Source organism: Artemia sp. Qi Xiang Cuo, chromosome 19, assembly GCF_049724085.1.
Source record: "Artemia sp. Qi Xiang Cuo chromosome 19, ASM4972408v1, whole genome shotgun sequence".
NCBI classification, from domain to species: Eukaryota; Metazoa; Arthropoda; class Branchiopoda; order Anostraca; family Artemiidae; genus Artemia; species Artemia sp. Qi Xiang Cuo.
The window spans coordinates 14,694,283-14,712,825 of NC_142812.1; the positions used below are offsets into that span (position 1 = coordinate 14,694,283).

At 37.2% G+C, this 18,543-nt stretch overlaps 1 pseudogene across 1 annotated transcript in view; it reads left to right on the forward strand.

Moving 5' to 3' along the window:
- Positions 1-535: 535 nt before the first annotated feature.
- Positions 536-18,543, forward strand: part of LOC148940535 (uncharacterized) — a 36,596-nt pseudogene continuing 18,588 nt past the window's right edge. Inside the window, exons 1-2 of the transcript XR_016143407.1 lie at positions 536-706; positions 16,727-16,853. The product of XR_016143407.1 is annotated as an uncharacterized LOC148940535 (transcript). The remainder of the gene's footprint in view (positions 707-16,726; positions 16,854-18,543) is intronic.

Genomic DNA, 18,543 nt, shown 5'->3' on the forward strand with positions numbered 1-18,543 from the left:
TTCCCAATAAGTATCTTTCTAAAATTTATCATAGAATTCGTTCTGGAACAAATGGACTAAATTTTCTTGTATTCTCGTATAAGTTTTATAATTCAAGTGGTTCAATTCCCCTGTCCCCTCTTTGCAGGCATTGCAATATGAATAATTAAGCAATTGACCATTGCCTATTTTAATGTAATATGCTGACGTCTGCACAACATATTTTGCTTTGCAAACTGTTAAAATGCTTCAAACACCACAAAATCTCACTATCAGCCAAGAGCCTAGCCAACTATACCTGCACACAGAGCATAGAAATCGACATCTATCAACTCATAATTGAACTCATTTAGTCGAAAGATCTACTGAAAGATATCTGAAAATATCTAATAATCATGAGGCAATCAAGCCAGTAGCTCTGTAGTCCACAGAGTGAAGCAAAAGGAAAAGGGCTAAATAGTATCACCTGAAAAGCCCGCCTGCTGTTAAATAGAAGAATAAGAAATATTCAAAGATTGGGATACATTGTCAGAAGAAGAAGAAGAATCAACCAACCCAGAGAGAAGAGGGGCAAATGATCTGACGCACGCCTCGATTCACTACAGTTGATTGATTGACAAATGACAAAAAACATAGAAAATTGATACTTGCTTATAGCCTAATTTTAAATAGGCTAGTAGCCTAATCCAAAATCAGTTTTCACAAAAGTTCATGGGTTTATTTTTTGGTGAGTAACTATGTATCATAATTTGCTACTAATGCTGGCCAGGTAGAAGCTAGACTCACTATCTGCCAAAATCAAAACTGTAAACAATTTATCTTGTTAATAGTTCTAGGCTAGGTACTATCCATTTTTGAATATTATGCAAATTTAAAGGTTTCATAGGCTATTAGGCCTGAAGTATAGAATTTGGTAAATTTGGAGTAGCTGAAATCACTGACCTAGGAATAAGGGTAAATTTCTAGGTGGCCCTTTAATTTTACACATTATCCCTCTAGGCCTATGGACATTGTAAACTACTGGTGCTATCCCTGCATAAAAACTTATAAGCTGTGCATATGGAATATTCAGATGCCTCCAGGATCTAAAGGAGTAGCATTTAAAGAGACTGAAGGTGTTCAAACACTAGTGCATTACTCCAGACTCCATAAGCTGCTGGGTGCTAAGGAAATTTCATGAATTTTTTTAGGCTAACTCAGGGTTGACCAAATTATGACTAGCCTAGTTACCTGCATTCAGTGCACAACAGATTTTACTGTTTCAGTGGTTTCCATTTCAAAATACCAAGTTCTAAAAATTTTTTTCCCAAACATAAAGACTTTATTCTGGCTACAACAAATGTTGTTTCACTGTGTAGAGGTATAGTATGTCCTGCCCTTTATGTGGTCTTAGCAACAAGAAATTTGCCTGTCTCTGCTTTAATAACTGTATACTCAATAGTTTATGGAAAAAAGAGGTACTTATGCAGGCACTGCTATACTCTGTAGGCTATGTGGAATGTCAAACAGAAAATGCTACAGTCACCCAACAAAACCCATCAAATTGCTATTTGCCATACCTAAATTGATTGCAAAGCATTGTGTCTCATGGAGTTTACAATATTTAAATGATTGTTTTTGGGGTTTAGGGGGGGGGGGGAGAGGGAAAGGTACCTAGGTTAGGTTATGCATTTAATATATGCTATGCTTTATCCCCACCCCTAATGTGCAAATTTATAGCCCAAATTTGTTTCTAAACTTTTATATATTCATCCTATTTTATTTCATTAGCATTAACCATACTTGAGTAAATAGCAGTGCCTGCATAATGCATAAGTACCTAAAAAGAAAAAATATACCCCTAAACATAATCATCTCTACATTTAGTTTTTGAATGAAAGTTATCATTTAAATTTTAAATTTATATTTTATATGAATTATGAAAGAGCATAAAAAAGCATCAAATGATGTTTTCACTTTCATCCTAGCTAAATTATATAGCCCACTGCAAATTTACCTTGAACTTTACCCCACCCACTCCCTAATGTGGAAATATATACCCTGAATTGTTTGCAGCAAAGTGTTGAATTGCAAAATTCAGCACTGTTTTTGTTGATGGCATTTGAAAAACTTTAAATGGTAGGAAAATGGCTTGAATTGGAAATCAAGTATTTTGCAGGTTATGCTAGGTTATAACTTCTTTGTGTGGTTACAAAAATAAATTACCTTTGGGGCCCCTTTAAGGGCTCAAGATGCAATTTGCACCAGAAGCTATTATTATATTGATGAAAGAGCATTAATAAAGGCATCAAATGCTTCACTTTTATTGTAGCTGAATTATAGGGCCACCTAGAAATTTACCAGAATAAGCTAAATATAGCCTACTGCTCAATGCCTTTTTTTGCTCTTTCCAAATAGAATAATTGCTGGTGTAAGCCTAGATAAGACCCATCACATAAGGGAACATGTTAAGATAACAATTCTTACTTTATAATATACAGAATATTCATAATGAACACATTTTGCATAGGGAGAATCTTTATCTTCACTTCTTTCATTGTTGTATTATTTTTTTTTTCAAATTCCTGAAAAATAAGCATGTATTTCATAAGCAGATTCTCTGTTTTCAAATACAAAGTAAACACCACCAGTGCCATTTAATTATTTATCATAGGCCTATCACATGTTAATAGAAATGTAGTGATAAATTAGGCTAGGTACAATGGTGGTTGGGCATTTGTTTTGAGCATGTTTTTCAATACTTAAAGAATAGACACACAGATTTAGAAATGTGGTAGAAAAAGTATAAAAAAATCAAAGAAGTGAAGATAAAGATTCTCCCCTTGCAAAATATGTTAATTATGATTATTCTTCATATTATGAAGCAAAAATTGTTTTCTTAACATGTTTCCTTATGTGAAGGGGCTTATCTAGACATATACCTAAATGCTTTACTTGCAAACTCAATTTTATGCCCATTATGGATTGTCAAAGATGATACCACTTTTCACTTATTTTTGCTATATAATGAAAATGAAAAAACACAAATGAAAAATACTTTAAATACTTTAATGAAATACAAAAAATACTTTAATGAAAAAAATAAAAATGAAGGTGCATTGTCAGTTTAATTTACATATACTGATATTTAGTAATCAAAATGCTAAAATTATTTGATTTAATAAAGGCATAAAAGTAAAAACATTTATTTTTTTCTGTGAAGTGCAAATTTTGTTCTGGCCTTGGGATGGCATAGGGGTTTTGCACCCAACTTTTGTTAATTTTTGCTCGTTTTGAGTTTGACTTGGTTATTTATTTTAATTTCTGTTTGTTTTGGGTTTCATTTATTTATTGATGCTGATTTGTGGTAGTTTCACTCTTAGTAGAATATTTGATTTTATTTTTGCTCATTTTTTGTTTAATGGAGTTCTTTACTTTTCTTTGAAAAACTTATTTTGTGGAAAAAGTTTTTTAATTAATTTCTGTTCGTTTTATATTTACATAGTCTTTTCAGTGAAAAAGAAAATAACACTTTAAATCTTTTCGTTTTTTAAGACTTTATAGTTTGACCTGCTATTTGTATGCTGGAGAAAAATTTTCAGCAATTTTTAACAACATACACCATTTTAAAAATCTTGACACAAATAGTACTGTTTAACTTAGTTTCATACCTCCTCTAGTTGACCTGAAACAGAAAACTTGATACCATTTGCAAAAAAATCTGTTTACTTTCTTTGATAGCTTTGATATACTTGCACTTTTTTGATTTGGTTAAATTTTGAGAGCAGAAGTAGCATCAAAAGTTTGAACATAATACCCTCAGTTTTTCTTCGGATACAGCTGAGATGCCTTATTGGGAATTAGCATTATCACATTGCATTTTGATTTAATCTTAAGGCAACATTTAGTTTTTAAACATAATGGGCAAATGGGAGGGTAGGAGTGGAAGGGAGATTAGTTGCCCTCCAATCACTTTTGACTATTAAAAAGGGCATCAGCCCTTTCTATTTTCAATCAAATGAGCCCCTTTTGATGCTTCCACAACAACTCCTTTGATACTAAGTGCCCTGGTCTAAACCACAACAACAACAAAAAATATTACTAATCACTTTCAACTATTAAAAAGGGCACTAGCCCTTTGAATTTCAAATTGAATGAGCCTTTTTCTGAAGTTCTTATGACAACGTCTTCTATAAAAACCTTATATGCTCTCAGGGCATAAGTTAAAACCCTAGCCCTGAGGGCTGTGGTGGATTGTCCTCCTCAAACACATATTGTCTGTCTGTAAATCAACTATGCTGAACAAAATGGCTATCGCCAACTTTTTATTAGCTGTGTTTGGGGGACTAATGTGCATGGGGGGGACTAGTTGCCCTCCAATCACTTTCGACTATTAGAAAGGGCACTATCCCTTTCAGTTTCCAATTGAATGAGCTTTTATTGAAGATTCTAGGACAACGCCTTCTATAAAACATTATATGCCCCCTGGGCATAACTTACAACCCTAGCCGTGAGGGTTGTGAGGGAGTGTCCTCCTCAAAAAGATATTTTCTATCTGGGAATCAACGATGCTGAACAAAATCGCAATCACAAACTTTTGTTTGCTGGGGTGTGAGGGACGTAGGGGCATGGGGGAGGGGGGCTAGTTGCCCTCCAATCACTTTAGATGATTAAAAAGGGCACTAGCCCTTTGAATTTCCAATCAAATTAGTCTTTTTTGAAGTTTCTATGACAACGCCTTCTATAAAAAACCTTATATGCCCCCAGGGTATAACTTAAAACCCTCGCCCTGAGGGTTGTGGGGGAGTGTCCTTCTCAAAAACATATTTTCCATCTGGAAATCAACTAGCCTATGCTAAAAAAAATGGCTATCAAAATTTTGTTTGGATGTGTGTGGGTGAATGATGGATGGGGGGGGCGGTTGGCCATCCACACACTTTAAAATTTGAAAAAGGTCAAGAACCATATAAATTTCCAGTCATATTAGCACATTTTGAAGTTTATATGAAAACGCCTTCTATAAAAACCTTATATCCCCCACGACATAACTTACAGCCCTTGCCCTGAGGGAGGTTGGGGAGTGTCATCACAAAAATAATTTATATCTTGACATCAAATATGCTGAACAAAATGTTTATCTCCAAATTTTGAGTGGATGTGTTTGAGAAACTGATGGGCGTGGAGGAGGGGCTAGTTCCCCTCCAATCACTTTTGATTATTAAGAAGGGATTTAGCCCTTTGAATTTCCAATTGAATGAACCTGTTTTGAAGTTTCTATGACAAAGCCTTCTTATAAAAACCTTATATGCCCCCAGGGCATAACTTAAAACCCCTGCCGTGAGGGTTGTGGGGGGTGTCCTCTAAAAACATATTTTCTATCTGGAAATCAACCAGCATAAGCTGAACAATATGGCTCTCTCAAAATTCTGATTGGATGTGTTTGGGGGGAATGATCGGCATGGGGGACTAGTTACCCTCCCATCACTTTCAACTATTAAAAAGGGAACTGGCCCTTTGAATTTCTAATCGAATGAGCCTGTTTTGAAGTTCTTACAACAACGCCTTCTATAAAAACCTTAAAACCCCCAGGGCATAACTTAAAACATTTGCCCTGTGGGTTGTGGGAGAGTGTCCTCCTCAAAAACATATTCTCTATCTGGAAATCAACTCTGCTGAACAAAATGGTTATCTCAAAATTTTGATTGGATGTGTTTGGGGAATGATGGGTGGGGAGGGGGGTTAGTTGCCCTCCAATCACTTTTGACTTTTAAAAAGTGCACTAGCCCTTTGAATTTCCAATTAAATGAGTCTGTTTTGAAGTTTCTACAACAACGCCTTCTATTAAAACCTTATATGGCCCCAGGGCATAACTTAAAACCTTTGCCCTGAGGGTTGCGTGGGAGTGTCTTCCTCAAAAACGTATTTACTATCTGGGCATCAACTAGCCTACGCTGAACAAAATGGCTATCTCAAAATTTTGATTGGATGTGTTTTGGGGAATGATGGGCGTGGGAGGGGGGCTAGGTGCCCTCCAATCACTTTTGACTATTATAAAGGGCCCTAGCCCTTTGAATTTCCAATCAAATGAGCCTGTTTTGAAGTTTCTATGGCAACGCCTTCTATATAAACCTTATATGCCCCCAGGGCATAACTTAAAACCCTTGCCCCGAGGGTTGTGTGGGAGTGTCCTCCTCAAAAAGATATTTTCTATCTGGAAATCAGCTACGCTGACAAATTACCTATCTTAAAGTTTTAATTGAATGTGTTTGGGGGAATGATGGGATTGAAGGGGGGGGGGCTAGGTGCCCTCCAATCACTTTTGACTATTAAAAAGGGCACTAGTCCTTTGAATTTTCAATAAAATGAACCTGTTTTGAAGTTTCTATGACAATGACTTCTATAAAAGCCTTATATGCCTCCAGGGCATAACTTAAAATCCTTGCCCTGAGGGTTGTGGGGGAATATCCTCCTCAAAAACCTATTTTCTATCTGGAAATCAACTTGTTGAACAAAATGGCTATCTCACAATTTTAATTGCATGTGTTTGGGGGAAAGATGGGCGTGGGGAGGGGGTGTTAGTTGCCCTCCAATCCCTTTCGACTATTAAAAAGGGCACTAGCCCTTTGAATTCCCAATCGAATGAACATTTTTTGAAGTTTCTATGACAACGCCTTCTATAAAAACCTTATATGCCCCCAGGGCATAACTTAAAGGCCTTGCTCTGAGGGTTGTGGTGGAGTGCCCTCCTCAAAAACACATTTTCTATCTTGAAATCAACTACGCTGAACAAAATGGCTATGTCACAATTTTGATTGGCTATGTTTGGGGGAATGAAGGGCGTGAGGGGGGGGGCTAGTTGCCCTCCAATCACTTTCGACTATTAAAAAGGCACAAACCCTTTGAATTTCCAATCGAATGAGCCCGTTTTGAAGTTTCTACAACAATGCCTTCTATAAAAACCATATATGTCCCCCAGGGCATAACTTAAAACCCTTGCCCTGATGTTTGTGGGGGAGTGTCCTCCTCAAAAAAATATTTTCTATCTGGAAATCAACTTCGCTGAACAAAATGGTTATCTCAAAATTTTGATTGGATGTGTTTGGGAGAATGATGGGCGTGGAGGAGGGGCTAGTTCCCCTCCAATCACTTTCGACTATTAACAAGGGATTTAGCCCTTTGAATTTCCAATTGAATGAGCCTGTTTTGAAGTTTCTATTACAACACCTTCTTATAAAAACCTTATATGCCCCCAGGGTATAACTTAAAACCCTCGCCCTGAGGGTTGTGGGGGAGTGTCCTTCTCAAAAACATATTTTCTATCTGGAAATCAACTAGCCTACACAAAAAAATGGCTATCTCAAAATTTTGATTGGATGTGTTTGGGTGATTGATGGACGTGGGGGTTGGGGGGGGGGGGCTTGTTGCCCTCCAGTTACTGTCAACTGTTAAAAAGGGCACTAGCCTTTCAATTTCCAATCGAATGAGCCTCTTTTGAAGTTTCTATGGCAACACCTTCTATAAAAACCTTATATACCCCAAGACATAACTTAAAGCCCTTGCCCTGAGGGTTGTTGGGGAGTGTCCTCCTCAAAAACACATTTTCGATCCTGATAGTTGCCCTGATAGTTGAATTTCCAATTGAATGAGCCCGTTTTGAAGTTTCTACAACAATGTCTTCTATAAAAACCATATATGCCCCCCATTTCGACTATTAAAAAGGGTATTAGCCTTTCGAATTTCCAAACGAATGAGCCTGTTTTGAAGTTTCTACAACAACGGCTTCAATAAAAACCTTAGATGCCCCCAGGGCATAACTTAAACCACGTGACCTGAGGGTGGTGGGGGAGTGTCCTACTCAAAAACACATTTTCGATCCGGAAATCAACTCCGCTGAACAACCTGGATATCTCCACAGTTCGAGTGGAGGTGGGTGGGGGAGTAAGGGGCGTGAGGTAGGGGGGGCTAGTTGCCCTCCAATCACTTTCGACTATTAAAAAGGGCACTAGAGCTCACGATTTCCAATCGAATGAGCTCCTTGTGAAGTCTCTACGAGGACCCCTTCTATATGAAGTGCCCTGCTTTAAAGAAAAAAAAAAATAAACTACATTGTTTCAACATTGATCTTATATGACCTCAGGGCATAACTTAAAACCCTTGCCCTGAGGGTTGTGGGGAGTGTCCTCCTCAAAAAGATATTTTCTATCTGGGAATCAACTATACTGAACAAAATGGCTATCTCAAAATTTTGATTGGATGTGTTTAGGGAAATGATGGGCATGGGGGGGCTAGTTGCCCTCCAATCACTTTTGACTATTAAAAAGGGCACTAGCCACTCCAATTTCCCATTAATGAGTCCTTTTTGAAGTTTCTACGACAACTCCTTAAATACGAAGTGCCCAGGTATGGAAAAAAAAAAAAAACCAAAAAAACATTGTGCCCCCATCGTTCTTTACTTAGGCAGCGCTCGCGCGCTGCCTAAGATAGTATTTTTCCGAGGTGCATGTTAAAGTCACTACAAGCTGTACTCTAAGAGGAATATATGTAACCATAGTTGGATTTGCAGATGACATCTTGAGTTTTTCTTGGAAAATAATATCCCTAGAAAGTAATTTTAATTTCCTGTCTTCTCAGTATGGTGATATTGGCCTTAGTTTTAATTTGTCAAAATCGGAAGTAATATTGTTTAATTGTAATAAATCTGTTCTACCTCACATTTAACTAGAATCCTAGTGTGTCAAGCGTATGGAGTCACTAGTATACTTGGGACTGCCCATTGGTGACACACTGTCATCTACCCATTGCTGGTCATCACATATGTTGAGCATTAAATTAGAACTGTATGGGGCCACAATTTCTTCGAAGAGAAATCTTGACAGGTTTTCACTGGCTAGAATTTATAATGCTGTCGCGCTGCCATATATATTATATATAACACCATTTTGGAAACTTCTGCATAAAGAAGATAAGTTTAAAATCTGTAGAATTTTCTTCAGATATTTGAAGATTCTGCTGAAAATTCCACTGAGAACAAGTACTTCATATCTGATCCGGTGATACGTAGTAACTGATCGTTTTCCTGCAGATAATCAGTTGCTTGACAAGTCTTGCTAAGTTGAATTGTAGCAGTCATCCTTGGCTACCTCTACTCTCGTCACTTTGATTGATGTATATATGTATTTGCTTTGTCTGTGCCATTAAGTGTATGTTTTTCGTTTTCTCTTTTCTGCTGTTTTTTCCATCTGTTTCTGTGTTTGTGATAGTTGTAAAATAAATTAAATTAATTGGGCTTAAATGTGTTTTCAGTTTTGCCTTGACGTGATGTGATGGGGTGTTTGTCAGTTTATCAACCTAAAAAAAAAAACAACTCATATAGTTAACAGTGACCATGTAATCTTGTCTGTTGAGCTGGAACAGGTCAACAGCTATTTGCTGGAAAGGGTAGTCTGGTATTTTGTGTGGGATCATTGTCTCCTTCTGTTGGCTTGGGGCAAACTTGGCACATACTTCACACTGGCCCACCATTCTCTTGATATCTTGTGTAATGCCTGGCCAGAACACAGAAGTTCTGGCCCGCTCTTTAGTCGTTCCCACTGCCAAATGAAAGGAGTGTAGTTGGTCTAATATATCTGGTCTCATGCTTATCGGAATGACTATACGCTGTCCTTTTACCACAAGGCAATCAAGTTCTGCCAGCTCTTGCTGGTAATTCCAGAAGGCCCCAAGTTTTTTGTCTAGGTCCTTATTAGTGCTTCGCCAGCCTACTTGTATTGTCTGCATCAGAAGCTTATATATTTCGTCTTTTGCTGTTTCTTGGCATATTTGGACTAGCCTTTGGCTTGCTATGGGTATAATTTGAAGGACTGAGTAAACCACAAATTCCAAGTCCACTTGTGACTCTATGTCTATATCTGCAAGATGCAGATGAGATAGGGCGTCCGCTACAGGAATGGTCTTTCCAGATTTGTATCACAGCTTGATGTCATACGGCTGAACAGCCAACATCATTTGCTGCAGCCTTGGAGGTGTCTTTTGTATTGATTTCCCAAAGATCAACTCCAGAGGCTTGTGGTCTGGGGTCATGCAGATTGTTCTTCCAAACAGATATTTGTGGAATCTTTTACAAGCAAATGTTATTCCAAGCATCTCTTTTTCCATTTGCAAGTAATGCTGCTCCATCTCACTTAGAGAGCAAGATGCAAAAGCAATGGTTGCTCTGTCTACTGTCAGTTGCGTGTCTAGACCATGCTGGGAGGCATCTGTAATCACCTCAATCTCCTTGGCTTCTTGGTCGAAGTATGAGAGATTTTGACAAATTGTATCCCAAATCCCCCTTGGCATCCTTTTGGCTTGGAGTCCATTCAAACTTCTTCTGTTTTGACAGGTCTCAAAGGGGTTTATTCAGCGTTGATAGATTGGGGATGTATCTGAATAGGTAATTATATATTTCTAACAATGTCTGTTTTTCTTTCTGGTTTTGGGGTGCAGGCATGTTTTTTAATGCCTTGGTTTCCTCTGGATCTGGGGCAATGCTGCTTGTTGTTAATCTGTGTCCAAAGTAGGTGATGGAAGTAGTATCAAAGACATATTTCTCTCTATTGAACTGCACTCCTTTGTTTCTTACGGCTAGGAGTACTGCTCTCAGCTTGACGTCATGCTCAGCATTGTTATGCCCATTGCCTGTGATATCATCAACAATCAGCTCAATGTCCAGTTCCCCAAAAACCTCCTCCATCTTTTGCTGATGTTTGTCTTGTGCTGAAATCAGTCCAAATGGGTATTGATTTCATTTATACCAACCGTGCAGGGTGTTGAACGTTGTCAACTCGGAGGATGGTTTGTCCAAAACCATCAACCAGTATCCATTTATGGCATCCATTTAAAAAATTTCTTGCCGCCTTTGCACTTTGATGCTACTTCATCAAATAAGGGTATAGGGTAATGCAGTCTCTCAATTGCTCTGTTTAGGTCAACAAGGTCTAAACAGATCCTGACTGACCCATCTGTCTTTCTTACCAGGACCAGAGAGTTCAAACACTGTGTTGGCTTGGTCACTTTTTCTATGACCCCAAGTGACTACAGCCTTTCCAGTTCTTCTTTGAACTTAGCTTGCAGAGCAAATGAGATTTGCTTTGGTTGCTGTACAGTAGGGGTTGTACCCTCTTTGAGATATATCTTGCTGGTTCCAGGCAGTGTTCCTATGCTTTCAAAAACCTCACTGAATTCATCTAAAAGTTTTTGTACTCCTGGTCTAATCGGGACAGGACTGTGGATGCTGAGGACAAACTTGATCAGCTGAAGCTGTTCACTTGAATGGCGGCTGAGGATGGGGGCTCTATCCATGCAGACTACATGGAAAGTATGGGTCTGGGGGTTTTGGCTCTTGTACTGAACTTTGAGGTTGACCGTCCCCAGTGCATTCAGCTGTTCTCTGGTATAACTGGTCAGCACATCTGCAGTAGGCAGAATTGCTGTTTTTTTTGCCAATTTAGCCATAACTTGTTGACTGAAGTTGTACCTGCAGACAAACAATTTTAGAAAGCATGTGTATACAAATTACAAAAAGATCAGGCAAGATTTAGCAAACCAAGATTGGTCTTTTGTTGAAAAGAATAATCTAGAGGGAGCATGGCTTGGGATGAAAATGGTCTTCAGTGAGACAACTGCAAAACACACAACAAACACTTGGAAACAAAGACTAAAAGCACTCCCTTTCATCACATGAGAAATCAAGCTAGCAGTCTGAAAGAAAAAGAAGTTCTTGAGAGGGTACAAGGTCGTCCCAACGTAGGCAAATCATGACAAATTCAAACAAATACGAAACAAAGTCCGCTACCTTACAAGAGAAGTTACTAGCAAGCATGGTGAGTCTTTAGCTTCAGCGTTGAAAACAAATCCAAAGAAGTTTTGGAAGTATGCCTCCACTCAAAAGCCTGGAAGACATTCAGTAACCAAACTCTCAGTTAATGGGAATACCATAAGCAACCCTGGAGGTATAGCTGAAGCTCTGAACCAGCAGTTCAAGTCAGTTTTTACACCTCCAGGAGATACCCCTTTGCCACAGGTGCCAGAATATGATATTCAGAAACCAATGCAAATTATTACTGTTGGCACTTTGGATGTGGAATCACAGCTGAAAAGATTGAACCCAAATAAGTCAGTTGGTCCTGATGGGGTTCAACCTCGGACTTTGTAAGAGGCTCATGAGGAAATTGCCCTGTCCTTAGCAAAGCTGTTCCAGAAATCTCTTGATACCAAACAAGTCCCTCAAGATTGGCGAAATGCGAATATCACACCTGTTCACAAGGGTGGAAGCAGGAACTGTGCCCCCAATTACCAATCCATTAGCATCACCTCGACAGTCATTGGAATCCTTGAATTAATTGTGAATACTGCTGTTATGAAACACCTGATTGACAACAAATTACTTACTGATAGCCAACATGGATTCAGATCTGGACGCTTGGTCGAGACAAATCTTATTGATGCATATGAATATGTCTCTGAACTGCTAGACCTGGGTATCTCTGCTTATATGATCTCATTGGACTTTGCTAAGGCCTTTGACAAAGTTTGCTATCACGGTTTGAAGACAAAACTCTTAGCTACTGGGGTACACGTGGAGGTTGTTGACTGGGTGATGCAGTTCCTCTCAGAAAGAAAGCAGAGAGTTAAAGCTTTTGGGGATAATGGGCAGGAGTTCCTCTTGGTAGTTGCTGGAGTTGATAGTGGCGTGCCCCAGGGAACGATTTTGGGCTCAACAGTTTTCAATATTTACATTAATGATACTCCATGGGCTGTAAGAAATAAGATGAGCCTTTATGCCAACAATTCAAAGCTTATAGGGCCCGCGGAATAGACAGCAACAAAAGCCACCATACAGGAAGACCTGGATTCCCTTTCCCTTTGGGCCCGCTTATGGGAGCTTGAGTTTAACATCCAGAAATGCAAGACAGTATATTTCGGGAAAAAGAATGAGAAGGGGCAGTATCCTATAAGTAAAAGGGGTGTCCTAAGGCAATTGGTTGGTTCTTCGGCAGCTGAAAGAGATTTGGGAATAGTCGTTGATTAAGAATTAAAATTCCACAAACACACACAAACAGCGGTTGCCAAAGCATCTCAGAACCTCGGAATAATTAAGTGTACAGTACGTAATAGATCATCCAAAGTCATAACGAAGCTGTACAACGGTCTCGTTTGGCCATTACTGGAATTTCAGATGTGGTTGCCACGCCCCTGAATAAGGGTGAGCAACCGACAATAGAGTCTGTTCAAAGGCGCGCACCCAAAGCTGATGATGGATGCAAGATCCTCAACTATCCATCTCGCCTGAAAAAACTACAGTTTCCAACACTAGTCTACAGACAACAGAGGGGTTATTTCATCTTGACTCACAAGCTACTGCATGCCGATTCCTCTTCTCACAAGTCTTTCCAACTTGACAAATCATCCAGGACAGGAGGGCATAGTAAGAAGCTGCTTAGAGGGCGCAGCAGACTCCACAACCACTATTTCTCCAATTAAGTGGTGGCCCCCTGGAACAGTTTTTCCAATTCACCTGTCACCACTCCCTCTGTCAATGCATTCAAAATCGCTGTTGATAAGAATCAGTCCACCAAACCATGGAAAACAGAGCGGGATGCTGCTGAACCAATGGCTCCCCATCTTCACTGACCAGCAACCAGCGATCAGCAACTCTACAGGATTTTTTCATTATTTTGCTGGACAATGCGATTTAAGGTAATTAAGGTAGTTTTGAGAGGAATGGAAGTTTCTTTGGCTGTTTTTGGTAGATGACACAGGATTGCTTTTTTTTCAGTTGATAAGAGAGGTTCTTTAACGTTTGTCCATGATATGTTGACATCAGAAAGGATTAGTTCTGATCAATTTATTGAGGCTAGTTCCTTCTGTATTGCTTGAGAGTCAATAAAAGTTTGAGGACAAAGATTAGGTTGCAGACGTCTATTCTGTGAAGGGGTTGTCAAGTCACTATCTCTATCTGTTTCTGTATCTAATTTCTAGGGTTTAGAAAATTTTGTATGAGGCAGGTCTACTAGCCTAGTTAAATTTTGACAAAAAATATTTTGCCTTAATTTTGGGCAGTAATTTTTTTTTCATTTGTTCTAGTTTTTTTTTAAATATAATTCATTTTATTGCAGTAGAATTTTAAGCATTAAACAAGTTTTACCTTAGATTAAATTTATATATTTATAAATCTGTGATAGCTTAGAAATCAGGATCTATAAAGGTATAATGCTTAAACACTTTTCTTGGGTCTCAAGGAAGCAGTGGATCTGTCTCTTGGGATTACCTTTATAAAACAAAATTTTTTAAAGGTAACAATCCTTTGGAAAGAAATGGATATAGATGCTTCTAAATATCATCCCAGGTTCTGGATTAAGGTTCTGGATCAAATCCTTTTAATCCAGTACTACTTTTCTAATCTATTTAGATCCACTACTTTGCAAGATGAATAGAAACCTCTAATTTAGCTTTTTACCAAAAGTGCTAATGTTCAGAATTTCATAGTATTCCCCTCAGGACAGGCCAACCATTGCATCTATCAGCTACTATTTTTAGCAGAGATTTCTGGATCTGCTCTGGATTTCCCAATTTAATTTTATGAGCATTATAAAATACTTCAAGTAATACCTGTATAAAATACCCAGCAAAACAGGTAACAATAATTGTCTGATTATTTAGTTGCCATGTTCCATAGCAAGGTAGCTAACTTTTTAGTACTATCTCATGCAAACTTACAATAGTTCTATGAGTGAAAGGAGTAGCTTAGGAAGTTATTTTGATATAGTCTCAAGGATGTCAGTTCCATGGGTTTTTATTGAGATTATATTAAGCTGAAGCTACTGCGGTACCAAATTTTTGTATGTTCTGTTTTTTGAAGATTTCTAAGCTGATTAGAATAGACATGGAGTTTGCTAAGAAAACACAGTATCATCTATAATTAATCTTTCTATTTGAAAGAAAAGCAAAAAAATCTATTGAGGTCTATATATAGTTTTTAGGGAGTATATGTAGCTGTGTCAACCAAGTTACTGAAATCACAATCCTATATTTTTTTCGGGGGGGGGAGGGGGTCTGGGTAGGTATGGTAAGTGGTTTTTTAGGACGAAGTGGTAAGTGTATTATTTTGTCTTGTCGCCAAAAAAAAGATAAAAACAATCCAAAGCCATTCCTGGTGCATAGGTAACGGAATCAACATTTCAGCCTTGGATAATGGATATTGGGATCAGCCTTGTTTCTAGGGTGAGGTATAAATACTACTATAAACAAACATGAGGAAAAGGATACATAGCCAAAGACGGGATTAAAGAGGTAAAGAATAGTGCGTAGGTGTCTTGGGGAACGGGGGGGGGGGCTGGCTAGTTATAATTAAGATTTGAAATATATACGAAAAGAAAAACTCAATATTGTATTTAAGAAAGCGGGGCAGAATGAGTAGCTGTTCAAAGACATTTAAAAGCAATAGAGCAAAATGGAAAGGGCCTTTTTTTGGGGGGGGGGGGTATGTAGGAGAATTAATATTTAAAATACATTTGAAAAGAAACATATAATTTGCTGGAGTTCAAGAAAATTTTATGGTTCTACCAAACATACCCTATTTTAGGACATATCAAGACCTTTAATTTTTAAAGACTAGCAGTTCTTGCTTCTAACACTTCATCACAGGACCACGACTTCTTCTCTATGTAAGGCCAACAGTCAATTCATTTCTTGTAGTCAGGTATTGATTACAAGATATGTCTTTCATCCCTAACCTTGACCTAAGCTGATACATTTAAATTAAAGCGTATAAATAAATATAACATCATGTAAGCACTGGCCCTAGAACCAAAAATGATATATGTTTCTATATCTCCAAACAAGTCAAAAGATGATAAGACTTTAAATTAGGCAAATATAGTGTTTGTAAAAGGGAGCATGTGTAGCTGTTCAGCCTTTTCACTAAGTACTTTCTATCGTACGATGTTGGAATGAGGGTTGATTTTGGCCCTTTAAATCTCAAAATCTTATGATTTCACCTATAAGTGCTTAGAAAATCAAGTTGAAGTATTTTAAGGTTTTTAAAGGGGTCTCTTGGAGTAGTGAGAATTGTACTTAGGATTTATATGTGAAATTAGTAGGGATACTTGTCTTAGTTCAGTTTCTTCATTGAATTTTCAGGGGTTTAGCTGCCTTGCTGTTGCTATTATCAATACTTAATTCAGAAAGACTTCAGAAAATTGTATGAGAGGTTCTGGAAGGGATAATGGATTTTCTCAAGGTTGTGACCTACCTTGATACAAATACCAGTTGTATGTCCCTAGGTTTAGGAGCTTAGGTTTATTTTCCTCTAAGGGGCAACATTTTGCCAACATATTTTAGATATAGCAACTTGAATTAAAAATATGTTGGTCCAATTGAAGCAACTAGAAAAGGGAGAATTATAAAAAGTAAAAAACATTGTAAGTAGAAAGTAATACCTACTAGTATGGCATCTGTTCAAGATTTGTTTTTACCTTTTAACCTTTATTTGAAAGCTGTAAACTTTTATAGGAACTTCATATTTGCTTAAGACTGCTTAAGAACTTAAGTTTCGTTGCTTAAGAACTTCCGACTGTTCTGACAAAGATGAAGAAAAATGTTTACCATAGGCTACATCTATTTTATTAATTGGTCAATGTAAATTTAGAAATGTCAATAAATCTGTCTTTAATTTGGGCATGTGCTTGATCTATGTTCTTTTTGCTTATATCTCCCATCCATTTTCTAGGTTTTGTAGTCCTTCTTTTTTAAAGATACAATATTGAAATTTGTGAAGGGGAGCTGACTGTGTATTTGACTTAATTTATGAAACATGGAAACACCTGGCTATGTTGGCATCAGTGCTATTAAGAAAGGTAATTTGTATTATGAGGGACTGAGCCAATTTTCTACTTATTTGTACTGCTTTTGTGCTGTACTTATTTTTTATGCTGTCTTACTTTTGTGATTTTTGTGCTCTACCTATATTTTGAACAATTATGTGTGAATATTAGGACAATTATTGAACTTTTCGTTTTTGCTATTTTTACCTAAAGTATAGATCAAACAAACTATAACCTGTCTTTTGTTAATCTAAAAAATAACTTCTTCCACAAAGAAGCTTTTCCAACCAAGGTTTGAGAGGTAATGCTGTTTTATTGCCTTTGTTTAATTTCATAAATTACTGCCCTTAAGTTAATGACAAAAAAGCACCAATTTCAATTGCATCTGCTTCCCACCAGAAAGCTGCTATTAATTTTAAATGGAGTGTTAAACATTTTCCTTCTTTCACTAAAGAAAGCAGATTGGCTTTAAACTTAAAAAAAACGTAAATAATCAGGATTGGAATAACAAATTCTATTATTCCTTGGTTTTACTTCCAGCCAATTAGACAGCCTAACCATGATGTTTAAGAGAACCAGCTGAGAATCATCATTCATATGTCCTCGTCTCTGTCCCTAGATAACCAAAATAAAATAATACTGAAGCTTTGACCTAGTTTACCAAGTATTGTCAGAACTGTCTAAAGGGGGGGGGGGGGGGTCTTCAAGACTGCTCTCAAGCGTTATCCATACCTAGATACGAGGATGTATACCTCTTGGCTAGAGGAGGCCCAAAGTTTATTCTTTTTCATTATGATAAGTTTTTATTACTTCTTCTTGATGATTGTATCCTAACTCTCTAATCTGGGATTCATGAGATATATTATAATTAATTTTGACTTGTAGCATGCGATTTTCACTTATCTATAACTTGCATACAATGGATATTATTTCAGTATATATTTTTGTCTCCTACCATTTGTTTTTCTTTGCTTTGTTTACCATTCGGACGAGTTGCTTTTGTTGTTACTTATAGATATTTACTTATAACTGTTTAATTGTGCAAAGACAAAAACAAAGATAGTCAGAAAAATTTTGTCTTTTCTTTCTATAATTTTTTACTCATCACTAAATCCATACTCCTGGGGCTTCTATTTTAAAGCCTATTAATGTTTTCTCTTTAAAAACCTTAATACTTATCACTAAATTATTTTTTGAAATCAAAAATTTCATTTTTTGAGCTTTTCGTTTTTGCTACTTTTACTTAAAGTATAGATCAAACAAACTGTAAAACCTGTCTTTTGTTAATCTAAAAAATAACTTCTTTTACAAAGAAGCTTTTCCAATCAAGGTCTGAGAGGTCATGCTGTTTTATTGCCTTGGTTTAATTTTATAAATTATTGCCCTTAAGTTAATGACAAAAAAAACAACAAAAAAACAATTTCAATTGCATCTGCTTCCGACCACAAATCTGTTATTAATTTTAAATGGAGGTTTAAATATTTTCCCTCTTTCACTAAAGAAAGCAGATTAGCTTTAAATTCAAAAAACAAATAATCAGGATTGGAATAACAAATTCTATTATTTCTTGGTTTTACTTCCAGCTAATTAGACAGCCTAACCATGATGTTTAAGAGAACGAGCTAAGACTCATCATTCATATGTCCTTGTCTCTGACCCTAGATAACCAAAATAAATAATACTAAAGCTTTGACCTAATTTACCAAGTATTGTCAGAAACAGT